Raw genomic sequence first — 19,082 nt, 5'->3', positions numbered from 1 at the left:
TGGGCCTCTTGCATCCTCCTGGTCACACATGCCAGATTGCCAGATAGCTTATGCAGGCTCTGCAGTAGGACCTTAAGTTCTAGTGGGCTCAGCAGTAGAGGACTCTCCCCACCCTGGTCCAGATCTTAGAGGGGACTGCAGAGGATTTGCATTGGTGGCTAACGAACCGCAACTGGATCAGAGGTAGACTCCTGTCCCTTCCCCAACCAGATCCTAAAGTAATGACAGAAGCGGCACTCCTGAGATGGTGCGAACATCTGGGAGATGTGGATATCAGAGGACTCTGGTCTCCAGCTGAATCTGGACTTCTCATCAACCTGTTGTAGCTCCAAGCAATCTGATTGACATTGAAAGCCTCCCTACTCTCCATCAAGATAAGGCTGGTACAAGTGTTTACGGACAACACTACCACCATGTGGCACTGCTACAAACATGGTGGGGTCGTGGACCCATTGTCAAGAGGATGTGCATCTCTGGACTTGGCTGGAACAGTAGGGCATTTCCCTGGTGGTTCAACACCTGGCAGGTTCTCTGAATGCCAGGATGCATGGTCTCCTTCAGCAGTGGGGAGAGCCTTGGTTAGATCTGTTCGCCTCTGCTGAGAACGCTCAATGTCAGCAGTTTTGCGTGCTGGGGTTTCCAAGGCAGCTCTAGCTCAGAAACATTTTTGTCCGAGTGCTGCTCAGACCTCCTGTACGCCTTTCTGCCCATACCACTCCTGCCCAGAGTTCTCAAGAAGATCAGGAAAGACCAGGCCCAAGTAATTCTTGTGACTCTGGACTGGGCATGGAGAGCCTGGTATCCCGAGCTGTTGAACATGGACATCTATACTCCAACCAGGCTGCCCCTAAGGGAGGAGCCTCTTTCACAGCGGCTTAGGGGGACCTTAATTTGGTCCTCGCATTATTGATGTGTGCTCCTTTCGAGCCTCTTCACAATTGTCCCCTCAGGCTGCTCACGATTAAAACAGCCTTCCTCATGGCAATTACATCTGCCCTAAGGGTGAGTGAGCTCAGGCTTTGTCATCCAAGCCCCCCCTTTTCTTGGTTTTCACTGACAGACTGGTGCTTCGCACTAGGGCCTCTTTCTTGCCAAAAGTTGTCACACCATTTTATGTGGGCCAATCGGTCATCTTGCCCAATTTTTATGCTCCTCTACATTCTTAAAGAGAAGATGAGCGACTCTACTGTCAAGACCTAAAAAGAGTGTTGCCATTCTACCTTGACCGCACACAAGAAATCCAGGTGAACAACCAACTCTTCATGGGGTATCTAGGCACTAAGAAAGGTCGGGTAGTGCAGAAGCCCACCATCTCGATGGGCCGTACTCCGCCTCAAGATCTGCCATGCATTGGAAAAAAAAAGCAGCCTCCTGAAGGCTTACAAGCCTTTTCCGCCAGAGCTAGAGCTGATACCACTGGGTTAGCATGTGGAGTCTTTGTCCTAAATATCTGTCAGGTAGCAACATGGGCATCCCAGCACACGTTTACTAAACATTATTGCCTGGACAGTCTTGTCTGCAGGGATGGGCACTTCACTCGTTCGGCCTGCAGGACTTCCTAGTTTGAATTTGTCCACAGACCTTGCTCTGGGGAGTGTATTGCTTAGGTATCTATTCAAAGGTAAGGAATCTGCAGCTAGAAGTCTCTTCCAGATGAACAAGTAACTTACCTCCAGTAACGCCTTATCTGGTAGAGACTATATCTAGGCTCATATTCATTTCTGACCAGCCCATCCCTCCCGCTCTGTGAGAGATTTCTAGGGTCAGGGCTGTCCTCTTTCAGGACCCTAGTTTGGACACAGCGGTTTCCGTGCTCTACATGGCTCCGCGCTTCTGGCGTGGAAAGTTGTGAAAACGCATTTGACGTCAGCGTGCCTAGGTGGCTCATATATAGGTACCATGACGTCATTCCGACGCGGATGAGGAGCCAATCGACGGCACCTACTGGCACGCAGGGGTACTGCTTGAAAAATCTTCCAGATCCAGTCTGGCACCTGGAAAATTCTCAGGGAAATAATTGTCGGCAAGATGTGGCCTCAGCCATATAAGGCATTAAAGAAGGTAATCTGTTGCTGTCCATCACCGAAACTGCGCCACATGGACCACTGAGGCTGTGAGTTGCTTAAGCTGTGCCCCAGCCGATAAGTCACCATTCTGAGTCTGACACAATGTCCTGGTCCCCCAGAAGAAAACATGTCCTACACAGATTGCATGGTATGCACTCGGATAATGACGGCTATGATGCTGGGTAACGAGTTTGCTCAGTCCTATCAGTAGGATACTTAGTCCGTGCATCTCCAGGACGCCAGTGTTCTGGATACCTCCCCGACACAAGACTGGTGTCGTCTCGGGCCCTGCTACGGAGAAAAGTACTCCCTGGGCTGGGCGTTTAGCTTCCTACCCAGGAACTAAAGTCCATTGTTTTGACTTAGGTGCTTCAACCTGGCCAAAGAAGTGCTCAGCCTGTTTTGCCTGTTAATTAGGCACAAATGTACATGCTTTTGGGGACCTGTGCCTAGCCCTGTTTAGGCCATCGTGTTAACCAACAGGTTGCCAGGTGACATTTCCCTGCTCTCGGGATCCAGACTTCCTTATCTATCACCCCACTTCTGAGTGCCTTGTGATACAGACTTCTGCCAGCAAAGATCAACCAAATTCCTTCCTGACTACTCACCCTGACAGGCAAACCAAGAGAATAGAGACCATTGGGAAACTAGTCTTTTTCTGAAAGTTTGGCTCTCCAATCTGTAAATGCCAGCTTCCTTATAGGCCTCTGTTCTTGCACCTTGCAGGATACCGTGGCTCAGAGGCTCCGCATGGTTCTGGAAGAGGCCTGTGCTATCCTATCTCGAGCCATAGAGGACGGTTATGATGTGGCCAAATTCACTAACTGCTGTGGGCTTGACACAATTGGTTCACTTGGTGGAGCTATAGACACCCATATGGTCCTTCACAGGCATACCTAAATGATATCCACTGGATTTTCATGAGACCTTCAGGTGAGTCTTGCGGACATGCCCTTCAACCGTCCTGTCTTTTTGGGGCTAAAGTAGATTCAGCCCTGGAGTTCTAGAGGAACAACAAGGCCATGGCTAGCTCTGTGTTTTTCTGCTCCCCCACACCAGGCACACCTCCCTTTTCGCCCTCTCCATGGCCATGGTAGGGGCTTTCAGTATCGCCAGTCAGTGCCGCAGTACCACCATCTTTTTGCGGTTTCGGCACCCACCGAAACACCTGCACAGCAGGGACGGCGTGCGGCCTAGTCTTCTGTTTCTTCAGCTGCAGCAGCCCCCAAACCTCTTTAGCTGCCCATACCGGCTTACAGCCGGCAGCAGCTCCTGACATTTTCTGCCAGGGAAGCAGGCGATAACTTAGGACAAATGGGTCCTCCAAATTGTGTTGCCGAGTTACTCTCTACCATTCCTCGAAAACTTACAGCTACTTCGCCATCCCCAGATGGGGCTGATGGAGGACCACCTTTCCCTGTTGCTGCAGGAAATGTCATAGATATGGTGCAGATACCAGAAATTGCTCATGTTTGTTATTCTCTCTACTTCTGGTGCTGAAAAAGGACTGAGGCCTCCGTCCCATCTTAGATCTCCGCCCTTGCAATGCCTTCCTAAGAAAGGGCAGATTCAGGATACCCACCTTGACCCAAGTCTTGTCTGTCCTCGACCCCGGAGATTGCATTATGGAGTTGGACCTGCAGGACGCTTATTTCCACATCCCCGTCCTGCAGGCACACAGGCACTATCTGTGGTTTACGTTCGACCAGGAGTATTTTCTGATCCTTGTGCTCCCCTTTGGCCTCAACAGCGGGTCTCGGGTGTTTACAAAAGTGATGGCGGAGGTTACAGCACATCTTCTGAGTCCAGTGGTCCCAGTCTTCCCCTAACTTGATGACTGACCGTTAAAGGCAGACTCACTACTGACAGTTGCCACCCACCTCCATACTACAGCAGACCTCTTAATATAATTGGGGTTCATTATCAATGTGCCAAAGTTACACCTGACTCCTTTGCAGACATTACCCTTCATTGGAGCCTTTCTGGACACTGTGCAGTTTTGTGCCTATTCCCTGAATCGGAGAGTCTAAGATATTCGGGCTATGAACCTCTGTCCTAGGTCTCAGTGAGGATGACCCTGAAGCTGTTGGACTTGATGACCTCCGGCATCCTGCTGGTCGAGCATGCCAGATGGGATCTGCAGGCCCTGCAGTGGGGTCTAAAGTCATAGTCCACACAACATCAGTTGAAATATTCTGATCTGTTCCATAGAAAACTGCAACAGATCTGCGGTGATGGCTGCGGGACAGTGGAAAACCCCTCTCCTTAACCCAGAGATCACAGTGGGGAGCGATGTATCGCTTCTGGTTTGGAGCAGTCATTTGGGAGAACTGGAGAACCTAGGCGTCTGGTCTTCGGCCGAGGCCGTGTTCTATACCACCTCCTGGAGTTCAGAGCCACACACTTAGCATTGGAAGCCTTACTGACATCCATCAAAGGCAGGCTGGTGCATGTGATTAGACAGCAGCACCACCACATGGTACTTAACAAGCCTGGTGGGATGGGGTCATTCACCTTGTGTCAGTGGGCTGTGCGTCTCTGGATGTAACTTAACCGCCAAGGAGTTTTTTGGTGATGCACCACCTGGTGAGTTACTTGAATGCCGAGGAGACGAATAAAGCCATCAAAGCCATCTGGTTCACGAATTGCAGTTACATCCAGAGGTAGTTTAGGTCTTTCCGGCATATAGGGAGAACTCTGGCTTGGTGTTTTCACCATTGCCAAGATTTTGCAATGTCAGCACTTTTGCGAGTTGAAGCTAACAAGGCATCTCTCACTCAGACACGTTTCACGTAGAGTGGAACTCAGGACTTCTGAAGATGATCAGGGCTGAACCGAATACAAGTTATCCTAGTGGCTCCGGATTGGGCGTGGACAGTGTGGTATCCAGAGCTCCAGGGCATGGGCACCTGTCCTCTGATCAGGCTGACCCTCTGGGTGGATATGCTGTTGCAGCAGTGGGCTGGTACCTACAACCAGGCCTTCACAATATTCACCTTCATGCTTGGAAATTGAGCAGTGACAGTTGAACACCTTCGACAGTATACGCCTGACATTTGGGCAAGTTTGTGACTGGTATTGAACACCGCAGATTGACCCAGTGCAGGCAAGTTATCTGACATTTTGTTTTTTTTGTCTTGCCTCCAGCAAGGCTGTGGGCACAGTTAAAATGGTATCTTTTGGCCTTTTTGCGGTTGCTGGATCAGCCCTCGTTATCTAAATCACCTGTTGTGAGGTGCTTTTTGAAATTATCACAGCATATGTTTCCTCCCTCTCTCTCTCTTTGTCAAGCCACAGTAGGACCTTATTTTGATCCTCACATTTGATGTGTACTATCTTTGAAAAGCGTCACAGCTGTCCTTTGTGGCTGCTCACCCTCAGAACTGTGTTCCTTGCCACCATAACGTGTATAGGCATGTAAGTGAGCTTCAAGCTTTCTTTGTCAATCCGCAGTACTCCACCTTCTTCCTAGACAAAGTTCAGAATAGAACCTTACCATCGTTCTTTGCTCCACCTCACACCTTTAGGGAGAAGGAGAGACTCCATCGCTTAGACCCCAAAAGAACACTGAGCTGATACATCAATCATACCAGAGCGAGAAAAGGCAAGGCTGTGCAGAAAAGGCCCATCTCCCACTGGATCAGGGTCTGCAAAACGATCTGCTATGCACTTTCCAAAAAGCAGCCTTCAGAAGTGCTTCAGATTCATTCCACCAGAGCCAAGGTTGCTACCACTGCATTGGCTTGCAAAGATCCTGTCTTTAACATCTGCCAGTGATGGACCTGTCAGCCTTAGGGTGGTCTCCCCCTACATTTTTGCCCTTGTGCCATCCATTTTCACCGTACCTTTTTGTTGGACTTAGGCCTCTGGGCGCCTCACCACTACTAAACAGTGCTGAGGTGCAGGTGCTCTCCCCTAAAACATTGTGACGCTGGCATATCTGCCACAAGCCCCTGCTAATGCAGTGGGGCTTAACCCTCCATAGGCAAACATTGGGAACCCCCCTTATGGGATAATTTCTGACAGGGACCTAATAAGTCTGTCATGTTTGGTCTTGTTGGACTCGGGGTGGGGAACCCTTTCTAATGATATATGGGGTTTGGGCACTACTCCTTCAGCAATCCCACTTTTAGAAAGTGGATATTTTCCTGCCTACACTTAGTCTGGGCAATGCAGACTCCCCCCTCCCATCTACACACTGATAGCTGCCTCGGTTGGGAGGTGGGAGTGGTGATTTGCACCTTCTCCCCTTGAAGGGGCTGTGAATGGCTGCCCACCGGAGCCTTAACGGCCCTCTATCTCGTCACTGTGACAGCCAGGTCAGGGAAGGCAGGGAACATCCCAGAACTCCCTGGACTCTTCCAGAAACCCCCTGCCCCCAGACCCTTCCAGAGACTTCTACCACCTTCCAGTAACTAGACTGCAGGATACATAAGGGAGGGTCCTGGCCTCACATTCTTGTTACACTGCTGGACCTGGAAGAATCCCTGCTGGAGTGAGGACTGCTGCCAGGAGGATTACCACTTGGAAGGAGGCTGACTGCTCCCAGGAACTGCTGCCCCAACCAGCTGAGCTGCCCTACTGCCTGCTGATCCTGCCCTGCGAGGGAGAGCTGCAAATAACATCTCCAGAGTGTCTCCATAACGTTCAGAAGGACTGCCTTTTGGGACTACAACCCCTTTTAAAGACTGCCGCTGCAGAAGTCATAAGGACAACCACGGTTTTCTCTCTTAAGAAAAACGACCTCTGCAGGGCCCATAAAGGCAACAACGTGATCCCCTTTGAGGACTGCCTCCGCAATACTAGTGGTGGTAAACTAGTGGTATTTCACATCCCCAAAGTCACAGCCGCCGGGCCGGACTGAGCACAATATCTGAATCACCCCCGTGGTGCTGACCGCGGTGTCTGCACTTTATTGGAACCCGAATTTAAACGTGGCGAAACACTGGCACCATAATCACCGCCTCAGGTGCAAGGTTAAAACTACTGGAAACTAGCCCGTGATAACCGCCCTGGGCCCGGGAACCTTGTGCCTGCACCACTGACATCAGAACAGGAGCCGCACTGGGATTGGCTGCAGCGCGGGAGTTGTCTAGCATCCAGGACTCACTGGACGCGCCGCCGCTGGAGAAGGGGGCCGCGCCCGAAGCCGTACAGCGTCAGCCGGAGACCGAGCATCCCGGAAATCCGAGGAGCCTCGCCCCAGGGTCGGCACCCGTCACCCCAGGTAACGCTCCTAGCGTGTGCCAAGTCGCCGTGTCAGGCGGGGTGCGGGCTTGTGACCGTGTGGAGATTGGGGGTTGATTTAATCTGCTGGGGACTGTCTGGCTTGGGTTGTGAGCTGATTAGCGTGAGGCAGCAGCGAGGGGCCTTGGACAACCTGAACCCTGTCGTGCAGTCCTCGAGGGTTTTCAAGCTCCCTTGAGTGCCGGGGACTGTACAATAGGGCAGCTGGGGACTTTGCATTACATCGCAGGGCTGCCGGAGACGGGATTCCATTTGTTTGGTAACGGCCAGTATCTCCTGTGAAAAGGGGGGCTGGCTGACTGTGCTGGGATCATTGCGGGTCATCCCTTTTGAACTGACTCTGCCTTCTATCGCGGGCCTGCAGGGAACTGTGCACATCGGACCACGAGGCCTCTGCAGACTGCTGGCCCCTTTCCTGTCCACGCCGTGGGCCCATTAACTTGCACCCTTGCCCTGCTGGTACACAAGGGCATGTGCTGGTAACTTTTCAACCACTGGGGATTCCAAGACAGCCCGCCCCAAATGTGGGAATGGTTTACACTACTGCAGGTGGCTGGGGAAATCTAGAGCCCATGAGCTCACTTTTGTGACCAACTTACAGAGAGCCTTTTAAAGACCCTTTTTGGACCTGAAAACCTTATTACAGTACATGGAATATCCTCACCATATTTTTGGATCTTGCATAATTTTAGATAAAGATACCTTAATTTCTTATGTAACTGGTGTGGTGTCGCTTTTGTGTGTGTGTTTTACTGGGTACTGTTGATGTGTGTTGCACAAATACTTTACACATTGTCTCTTAAGTTACGCCTTCCTGCTCTGCGCCAAGCTACCCTTTCGGAAGCGTTGGTCCCTACTTGGACTAGGGTACATACCCTGGCCAACTAGAGACACCGCAGATTGACCCTGTGCAGGCAAGTTATCTGACATTTTGTTTTTTTGTCTTGCCTCCAGCAAGGCTGTGGGCACAGTTAAAATGGTATCTTTTGGCCTTTTTGCGGTTGCTGGATCAGCCCTCATTATCTAAATCACCTGTTGTGAGGTGCTTTTTGAAATTATTACAGAATATGTTTCCTCCCTCTCTCTTTGTCATGCCACAGTAGGACCTTATCTTGATCCTTACATTTGATGTGTATTATCTTTGAAAAGCGTCACAGCAGTCCTTTGTGGCTGCTCACCCTCAGAACTGTGTTCCTTGCCGCCATAACGTGGGTGGCATGTAAGTGAGCTTCAAGCTTTCTTTGTCAATCCGCAGTACACCCACCTTCTTCCTAGACAAAGTGGTTCGGCAGATGCGAGCATCCTTCTTGCTGGAAGGTGTGACGCCATTCCACATCGCTCAGAAAAGAACCTTACCATCGTTGTTTGCTCCACCTCACACCTTTAGGGAGAAGGAGAGACTCCATCGCTTAGACCCCAAAAGAACACTGAGCTGATACATCAATCATACCAGAGCGAGAAAAGGCAAGGCTGTGCAGAAAAGGCCCATCTCCCACTGGATCAGGGTCTGCAAAACGATCTGCTATGCACTTGCCAAAAAGCAGCCTTCGGAAGTGCTGCAGATACATTCCACCAGAGCCAAGGTTGCTACCACTGGATTGGCTGGCAAAGATCCTGTCTTGAACATCTGCCAGGCAGCTATGTGGGTTTCATATGTTCACGAAGCGCTACTGTCTGAACAGCCAGGTTCACTAGAACTGCATTTCCCGGTAACAGTGATTACAATGGCTCCTGAACTAATTGCTGAAATACTTACCTCGCTGTTCAACGCCTTGTTCAATTCTGAGCTCTTTCCTAAAGCGCATGGAAGGAGGCTTTGATTCTTCCCCTTCTGAAGAAACAAAATCTTGACCCAAGGGATCCCAACAACTTTCGACCTATCTCTCGGCTTCTTCTCCCGGCAAAATTGATAGAAAGGGCTATGAACTCACAGCTTAATAGATTTATAGAGGACAACCATATATTAGATTCTACACAATACGGCTTCAGAGGAGGCCATAGCACAGAATCAGCTCTTATCAAATCCGTTGAAGAAATGATTGAGGCTATGGATGTCGGGGGCAACGCATCATTGGTAATGCTAGTTCTCTCAGTGGCCTTCGACACGGTCCCCCATCAACTTATAATGTACCGACTATACGTGCGGCATTCAGGGCACAGCATGGAACTACAGGGCAAACAGTGGCCATAGACACTTTTATTTCCAAACCTTTCTCACTTCCTTACAGGGTCCCACAGAGGTCCACGCTAAGCCCTACACTTTTCAGTGTGTATGTATCATTTTGGCACAGTTGATTAGAACCTTCAGCTTTAAACTTAACATCTTATGCGGATGACACGCAAATAGTGGTGTCTGCTGCCGAACCAGGAAATAGAGAGAGGAGGCAAATTCCACGAATGCATTCATACTTGGATGAGTGATAACTGTTTAAAGTTCAACTTGAGTAAAACCAAAGTGATCATTTTTGGAAATAACGCCAACTTTTGGCCACCGAAATGGTGGCCTGACGAGTTAGGTACTCTACCAACTTCAGTTAGGAAAGCAAAAAACTTAGGAGTAGTATTTGACAGCAGGCTTACCTTTGGGGATCAGTTGGTTGCAGCCACTTCTTCTACTTTCCAGACTCTTAGGATGATTAAAAAAAACTTTACACCTACTATCCTAGGAAAGTCAAAGAATAGTAATAACCTCCCTCATCCTGTCAAAGCTTGATTACTGCAACCGTCTATATTTGAACAAGCAGCAGCAACATATGAACAAAATGCAATTATTGCAAAATGCAGCAGGTAGGTTGCTAAGAGGCATACCTAAATTTTTCCGCGCCAGCCTAGCGCAGATCCAGAGAGAGCATGCCCCGTAGTCACTTTTTGACTAACTTTTTTCAGCTTTTTGTTGATGCTTTTTTCAAGTCTTCGACTCCTGTTGTACGAGGGATGTCCCATCTACGGACCCGATTCAAGCCTTGTGACTCCGGTCACAAGCTGGTGTCTGTCACGGATCTACACCTCGTGTGCCTCTGGTGCGTGGAGGGCGACTGTCGGGCCACGAACCCGAAGTCTTTGTGGGAGCGGTCCTGAAAGCTTTTGGAGGCCTGGCAGTCGGCTCCATGTCGCTTGAGGTCCCGGTTGAGAGGAAGGTCTCTGGACCGGTCGCAGAGCCACAATCACCATTCATCTTCCAAGTCTTCACACTCATCGGGTAAGTCGAAGCACAAGAAGAAGGCAAAGCACCATCGCAGTCCGCCTTTGCCCTGTCCTGCAGCCGACACAACGCAGGACCCGGAGCGTCGTCACTCCTCAGCTCTGCCCTCGGAGCCTGCTTCTCGGATGGCTCCACGCTTCCCTCCCTTTCCCGGAGCCAGAGCGTCCCCTGCCCAGCTTCGAGCTTTTTACGAAGCGCTTCACAGCATCTTTGGGCAACCAGACACTGCCGACGCACCTTCGGGCTCCGCGGACTCTGCTGGGGACCCTGGGCCTTCGATGTCGGCGACTTCGGCTCCCGCACCAGAGGGCCCCCAAGGATCCAGGCCTCGATCTGGATCGATGTCAGTCGACCTCACAGTACCTTCCCTCTGCCAATTCCATTGACGATGCCCCTGGTGCCGGTTGTGCCCCCAACCGGCACTGACCCCAGCCTCACCCCGACTTAGACACGATGCCGGTCCGACATCGAGCGACGTCTGTACCAGCGCCGGGAGGTACTTTTGTGCGCCTCTTCATTCCTGGTGTTCCTTTTAGGCCTGAGTGGCAACCAGAGGAGGGTGAGGAGGACTGGGAGGGTTCTGTGGACCCTTTGGCTGACCTTACTGGCGAGAGGAACTGGGTGATGCCAGTGGTTTGGCTACCTCCCCAGACCTTGGCATGCTCTTCCTCCTCTCCCGTGGCTACGGAGGAGGGAGCTTCATACGCAGTGGTGTTGTATAGGGCAGCTGAGGCCTTGGGCCTTGAGATTCCTACGGTGGCAGTCAGGACTAACCTCCTGTCTGAGGTGCTTCAACCGGCAGTGGCCTCTTCAGAGCCCCTTCTGCCTTTTAATGAAGCCCTCATCGACGTCCTACTGAGCACTTGGTCCAAGCCCAGTACAGGGGCTCCTGTGGACAGGATGATTGCCCGACGCCACCGCCCAGCCTCGGACGACCCACTTTCCCTCTCCCAACACCTGACCTCTGAGATCTTGGTGGTCCAAGCCTCGTCCTCTAAGGGAGCATTCCCTACTGCTCCCCCAGATAGGGAATCCAAGAAGCTGAACCAACTTGGGAAGATGTTTTCTTCCGCCAGCTTAGCGTTGCGGTCGGTAACACTGTATGCCTCTTGGGCCGTTATACCCATACGTTGTGGAATACGGGTGCACAAGTGCTGCCATACTGCCCGGAGGAGGCCCGGGCTGTTCTTACCCACGCAGTGGCAGAGGGTAGGGATGCAGCTAAGTTCTCATCAGATGTGGGCTGGAAACTGCCGACTCTCTGGGTAGAAGGATTTCCAGGTCAGTACCCTTGAGGCGCTACGCCTGGTTGAGGAAGTCTGGTTTCTCAGTGGATGTCCAAGCCACCTTAATGGACATGCCCTTTGATGGCCGCCGCCTTTTTGCTGACAAGGTGGACTCTGCGCTTGAGCGCTTCAAGGATTCTAGGGCTATGGCCAGATCCTTGGGCCTCGTGGCATCCTCTCGCCCACCTCTGGCCCTTCGCAGTCTGGTTGTTGCCCCTTTTGTGGCTACTGAAGGGGTGCCTCACCACGTTTGACCCAGTCCAGCCACCGGCCCGCACAAGCTACCCTGCCTCTGCGTGGCCGCAGACATGGGACCCAGCGATGCGGGTCTAGGGACGAGCGGGTGGCCCAGTCCACCCATAAGCCCGTGCAGCTGCCTCCAAGCCCCCCTAGTCTGAATTTTCCGGGCCGCCAGGGGCCAGTGGGCGGCAGGATTCGCCATCCCCTCTCCCACTGCAAACCATCACGTTGGACAGGTTGGTTTTGCAGATAGTCCGAAGGGGCTACTCCCTCCCGTTCGAGACTACCCCTCCCTCCATGCCACCATCCTTCCATTGCATGTTGGAGGATCACTTGGCCTTTCTCCGCCAGGAAGTTTCAGCTCTCTTGGCCAAGGTAGCTATCGAAAGGGTCCCTTTGACAGAAGTAGGTCGTGTTTGTTATTCCCAATACTTTCTGGTACCCAAGAAGGCAAAAGGCCTGCTCCTATCTTAGACCTCAGGGCCCTCAACCGCTTCTTCTGGAAGGAGAAGTTCAAGAAGCACACGGCTCAGGTCTTGTCTGCCCTCAACCCAGGAGACTGGCTGAGCGTTGGACTTGCAGGACGCATACTTCCATATTCCCGTCTTGCCAGCCCACAGGCGTTACCTACGGTTCATGGTAGGCCACAAGCATTTTGTTCACCATGCTCCCCTTTGGCCTTACCAGTGCCCCTCGGGTATTCAATAAGATGATGGCAGTGGTCGCAGCTCATCTCCACAGATCAGGGGTTCCAGTCTTCCCGTATCTCGACGACTGTCTGTTGAAGGCGGGATCGTCCTAGGCTGTCGTCCCCCACCTCCAGACTACGGCGAACCTCCTGCACTCGCTGGGGTTCACAATAAGTGTGCCGAAGTCACACCTGCCTCCCTCTCAGAAGCTCCTGTTAATGGGAGCAGTTCCAGATACAGTGCAGTTTCAGGCTCATCCTCCCGAGCAGCGAGTCTGGGATATTCGGGCTATGAAACCAATATTTCAGCCTCTATCCCGGATATCGGTGAGAATGACCCTGAGGCTTGGATTATGCCAGATGGCACATGTGGGCTCTGTAGTGGGACTTGAAGTTCTAGTGGGCGTTTCATCAGGGAAATCTTTCCGACAACGTCCAGATCTCGGTGGGAACTGCACAACAACTGTAGTGGTGGCTAACAAACCAAGATTGGGTCAGAGGCAGAGCTTTCTCCCTACCCCAACCTGACCTTACAGTGGTGACAGATGTGTCACTCTTGGAATGGAGCAGCCATCTGGTAGAGGCAGAGATCAGAGGCGTCTGGTCTCCAGCGGAGTCCGGGGTCCATATCAACCTACTGAAGCTCCAGGCAATTCTTCTGGCACTGAAGGCATTCCTTCCCTATCTCAAGGGGAAGGTGGTGCAGGTGTTCATGGGCAACACCACCGCCATGTGGTACTGCCACAAGCAGGGCACAGTGGGGTCGTGGACCCTATGTCAAGAGGCTCTTCGTCTCTGGACATGGCTGGAACATCAGGGCATGTCCCTATTGGTTCAACACCTGGCAAGTTCTCTAAACGCCAAGGCAGACAAACTCAGCCGCCGGTGCCTGGTGGATCAAGAATGGCGTCTTCACTCGGAGGTGGTGCAAGTTCTCTTACAGCGGTGGGGAGAGCCTTGGTTAGATCTGTTCGCCACTGAAGAGAACGCCCAATGTCAGTAATTCTGAGTGTTGGAATTTCAAAAGAGGCACTTGCTCGGCGCCACTTTTCGTCACAAGTGGAACTGCGCCCTCCTATACACCTTTCCGCCTGTATCCAGAGTGCTGAAGAAGATCAAGCGCGACTGGTACCCAGAGCTCTTGAGCATGGCCATTGATCCTCCGATCAGACTGCCTCTTTGGGAGGATCTTCTGTCGTAGCAGCAGGGAACGGTCCTCCACCCGAACCTGTCCAGCCTACACCTCTTGGCGTGGAGATAGAGCGGCTGAAGTTGACAGCTTTTGACCTTCCACCCGAAGTCTGTAATTTCATTTTGGCAGCCAGGCGTCCCTCAACCAAGTCTGTATACGCCTGTAGATGGAACAAGTTTGTGGCATGGTGCACAACAAAGGTTGTGGATTCCCTTTCTACCCCCCTTTCGGAGGTATTCTTGTTCATTCTCTCTTTAGCCCAGCAGGGCTCTGCCCTGGGTATTCTTAAAGGTTTCCTTTCAGCCATATCTTTTCTTCTCAAAGTGGTTCCATATAGGACAGACCATCACTTTGCCAACCTTCTTCCCACCTCCGCACCCTTCCAAGGATGAGGAGAGACTTCACTGTCTGGACCTAAAATGTGTGCTGTCTTTATATCTTGACCCCTCAAAAGAATTCCGGATGGACGATCAACTCTTTGTTGGATATGTGGAGGCCAAGAAAGGTTGGGCTGTGCAAAAACGCACCATCTCTCGATGGGTTGTCGTATTCATTAAAATGTGCTACTCCTTGGCAAAGAAGGAAGCCCCACTCTACCAGTGCAATGGCAGTTACTACTTCCTTGGGGTGTGGAGTCCCACTACTTGACATCTGTCAGGCGGCCACGTGGGCATCTCTGCACACGTTCACCAATCATTATTGCCTGGACAGCCAAGTCCGAAGAGACGGCTTCTTTGGCCTTTCTGTTCTTCAGGACTTCCTGGTGTGAACTTGGTTCACAGACCCACCTCTGGGGTTGGTATTGCTGGGGTATCTTTTCTAAGGTAAGGAATACATAACTAACAGTCTTTCAGATGAACAAGTTACTTACCTTTGATAACGATATATCTGTAAGGGACATATATTAGTTATGTATTCCTTACCGCCCCACCGATCCTCCCTGTTCTGCGAACTGACTTCTAGAGTTAGGGACTCCCTTTCATGGCCCTTGCATGGCCCTGCATTTCTGGCATGGAATGTTGTGTAAAGAACTGACGTCAGCGCACAGGGGCGGCATCTAAGTAGATACGGCGACGTCACAACGCCATCGACGAACACAGAGTTGACCGACGCCACCTACCCATGCGCACGGGTACTGTGAGAAGAAATTCTCCGGATCCAGACTGACGCCTTGGGGTAATCTAAGGTAAGGAATCCATTACTAATATATGTCTCTTACAGATATATCGTTACTGAAGGTAATTAACTTGTTCTTTAAATATTAGGACCGTCAATATCATCCTTAAAAAGGAGAAATTCAAAATGCTCACTCTGGCTCAGGACTTGTCTGCCCAAGACCAAGAAGACTGGATGGTAGCGTTGGACCTGCAGGACGTGTATTTTCATATTCCCATCCTGCCTGGCCACAGGCGTTACTTAACTTCAAGGTAGACCGCAAGCATTTTCAGTTTACCGTGCTCCCCTACGGCCTTACCAGTGCCCCTCTGGTGTTCAAAGTATTGGCGGTGGTCGCAGCTTATCTATGCAGGTTCGGGGTGTCGGTCTTCCCCCGACCTCGTCGACTGTCTGTTGAAGGCGTCCTCGCCCCAGGCTGTCATCTCCCACCTTCAGACTACGGTGAAACTTCTGCATTCGCTGGAGCACTCGATAAACGTGCCAAAGTCACACCTGACTCCTTCTCAGACGCTCCCTTTCGTTGGAGCTGTTCTGGACACAGTGCACTTTCGGGCTTATCCTCCAGGATATTCAGGCTATGATTCCGATATTTGAGCCTCTATCCTGGGTTTTGGTGAGACTGACTGAGTCTGTTGGGCCTCATGGCCTCCTGCATCCTGTTGGCCTCCTGCATCCTGTCGTATGCTGGCTCTGCAGTGGGACTTGAAGTTCCAATGGGCACAGCATCAGGGAAATCTCACGGACGTGGGTCAGATCTCAGAAGAAACTGCAAAAGATCGCTGTGCTGGTTTACGAACCACGATTGGGTCAATGGCAGACCCCTCTCCCTTCCCCAACCAGATCTCACAGTTGTGACAGATGCGTCACTTCTGGGATGGGGCAGCCACCTGGGAGAAGTGATGTGGAGATCAGAGGATACTGGTCCCCGGCGGATACGGGGCTCCGCATACATTTATTGGAGCTTCGAGCGATTCGGTTGGCATTGAAGGCATTCCTTCCCTCTATCAAGGGGAAGTCAGTGCAGGTATTTATAGATAACACCACCGCCATGTGGTATTGCAACAAGCAGGGCGAGGTGGGGTTGTGGACCCTTTGTTGAGAGGCCCTGCGTCTCTGGACATTGCTGAAACAGCAGAGCATAACCCTGGTGGTTCAACACCTAGCAGGTTCTCTGAATGCCAGGGCAGACAAACTGAGCCATCGATGTCTAGCAAGTCACAAGTGGCGTCTCCAGTTGGAGGTGGCGCAAGGTCTCTTTCAGCAATGGGGGGAACCTTGGTTAGGTTTGTTCGCCTCCGAAGAGCATGCACAGTGTCAGCGGTACTGCACGCTGGAGTTTCCAAGGTGGCTAATGCTCGGCGACGCTTTTCGTTGTGAGTAGAGCTCAGGCCTGTTGTACGCCTTTCCGCCCAGGGTTCTGAAGAAGATCAGAAGCGACCGGGCTTCACGTCATTCTTGTAGCTCTGGACTGGGCGAGTAGAGTCTGGTATCCAGAGCTTCTGAGAGTGAGTATCGATCCTCCGATCAGGCTGTCTCTTCGGGGGGGGGGGATCTTCTGTTGCAGCAGCAGGGGAGGGTTCTCCACCTGAACCTGTCAACTCTGCTCCTCCATGCATGGAGTTTGAGCGGCGGCAGTTGATAGCTTTTGACCTTCCTCCCGAAGTCTGTAACGTTATTTTGGCGGCCAGGTGGTCCTCCACTAAGACTGTATACACCGCTGGTGGCAGAAATTTGTATTATACTGTACAGAAAGGTCTATTGATCCTCTTTCTGCTTCTTTTTCTACTGTCCTTTTATTCATTCAAACCCTTGCCCACCAGGGCTCTGCCTTGGTAACTCTCAGGGGTTACCTTTCTGCTCTGTCTGCTTTTTTGCAGCTGCCAGAACAGCTCTCTCTTTCTTAAAGGCTCCTATTGTAAATAGATTTCTAAAAGGACTGGCTCACTTATTTCCACCCACGCCCTTTGTTGTGCCACAGTGGGCCCTTTGTCAAGTGCGCAGGAACGACATTTTGCCCATTCAGTCCTCCAGGACTTCTTAGTTTAGGATGCGATCCCACAACCCACCACAGGGATGGTATGGCTCGGGTATCAGATTCAAAGGTAAGGAATCTACAGCTAGAAGTCTTATCAGATGAACAAGTAACTTGCCTTCGGTAACGCATTATCTGGTAGAGACTCTATCTAGCTGCCGATTCCTTACAACCCCATCCATGCCTCCCCAACTTTGCGGACTGATATTGTAGAGCTAGGGTTTTCCCCTTTTCAGGACCCTAGTTGTGCACACAATCACGTCAGTTACTTTGTGGCTCTGCGCTTCTGGCGTGGAAAAAACCCAGGAGGTCATGTTTACACATACCTGAATGACTGGCTGTTGAAAGGAACATCTCCAAAGGTTGTCACTTTGCATTTAGAGACTGTAGCCATTTTGCACAGTCTGCTATTTCTCACTAACAAAGGCATATCCTTCTGAGGTTGCATGGTTCAGTTAGCGTTTGTGGCATTTGGTGTTTAATGTTGACTGGACAATGGAAGTTGGTTGAATGTTAGTATTTGACTTGGTTGCAGTTGGAGAGTATTCTAGGTGTCACAGGCTGCTTGCTGAAAGGCTCCTACTTTGAATATATTTCTACTCAAAGTGTTACAGCCATCTTACAGTGGTGAGTGTCTTTCCTCTGCCTTTTTCTCTGGACAGGTGAATGCATGAGTGCAACTTATGTATGTGTAGTGATAAATCTGTGAAGGCTTGTGTGATGGAGGGCTCGGCAAGTGGTGATGCTGGCAGGTCCCTAGCAGTATTTGGACCTATTTCTCAAGGAGGAAGCATTTGACAATGTCCTGGTCGATTTCTTCTCAAAATGACCGCAGGTTAGCTTAGTGGAGAAAGTCACATCTGATGTTATAACTGAGTTCTAAGATATTTTTTGCAGAGAAGGGTTTCTTGAAGTGTTAGTTTCGGATAGTGGGTTGCAGTTTGTCAGTACAAACATGGAGGAGAGCTTAGCCAAATGTGGTGTGCGGCACACAAACATCTGTCTGTTCCATGTATAGGAATCTTGATTTTGTAAGGATTTGGAGTACAGTCAAGGAATACAAGGAGATCCAAAAGTGGAGGATTCACTTAGGCAGCGAGTGTGCCACTTCATGGTCTACACAATTGGACCTATCACATTTTTAAGAACACTCACTTCCCTTCGCCGGCCGGGACGGTAGTATAACCGGCAGAGAGATCAATATTACTTTTCACTTACCATAAGCCCTGAAAAAGTCTTGGGGTTCTTCCCCAGACGAAACACGTGTTGGCTGGGCAACCGTTCAGGATTAAAAAGAACAAACAAACAATACTCCTGACTGTTCATCTTCATTTTATATGTATTTTTGTAACACCGTCTCTCCACTCAGTGACAGGTTAGGATATAGAGAAATTGCTCTGAAGATACTGTTAACGTGTGCACAGGCTCGTTATAAAAATAAATAGGCAACTGAATTACTTTACTCCTAAATAGTATTTTTTCCAACAAAAGCTCTGTGCACGAAAACCACAAATATATATTTTTTAAATCAATTTGGGATCCCACAGATGGGTGGTACTTTTCAGTGCTTAGGACTTCAATGAAGATTCTCGCAAAGGAGAACTACAATTACAAGTAAGTAATTTGTGTGATCCATGGTTAAATGCCCTAGATTCCACGTCCACACTCTTTTTGATATTTGAAAGGCTGCAACTAAAATTGTATTACGGTGGTGTTCAGCAAGCACGTTCGTTTGTCCTGGGCCTTCCTACACCCCAGCAGTTAAGAGCTGAAGTCAACCCTTGATTGTTTCCGTAAAATGTATTTTGTCACAATCTGCTTGTGATGGACCACTGAGTGAGAGAAATCAGTTTAATCTTAAAACAGGGAATCATCTAAAAGTAGTGATGGCAATAGTAGTCTCCTGAAGAGATTCAAACAAGCATAAACCTGCGTTCCATTGAGCTGGTCACA

General features: G+C 50.5%; 1 protein-coding gene across 8 annotated transcripts in view; it reads left to right on the top strand.

Moving 5' to 3' along the window:
• Positions 1-19,082, top strand: part of LOC146797000 (uncharacterized) — a 1,179,218-nt gene that overhangs the window by 1,152,777 nt on the left and 7,359 nt on the right. The gene's annotated exons all lie outside the window — the stretch shown is intronic.

Source organism: Triturus cristatus, chromosome 10 (genome assembly GCF_964204655.1).
Source record: "Triturus cristatus chromosome 10, aTriCri1.1, whole genome shotgun sequence".
NCBI classification, from domain to species: domain Eukaryota; kingdom Metazoa; phylum Chordata; class Amphibia; order Caudata; family Salamandridae; genus Triturus; species Triturus cristatus.
This window is presented reverse-complemented; position numbering and strand designations above follow the sequence as displayed.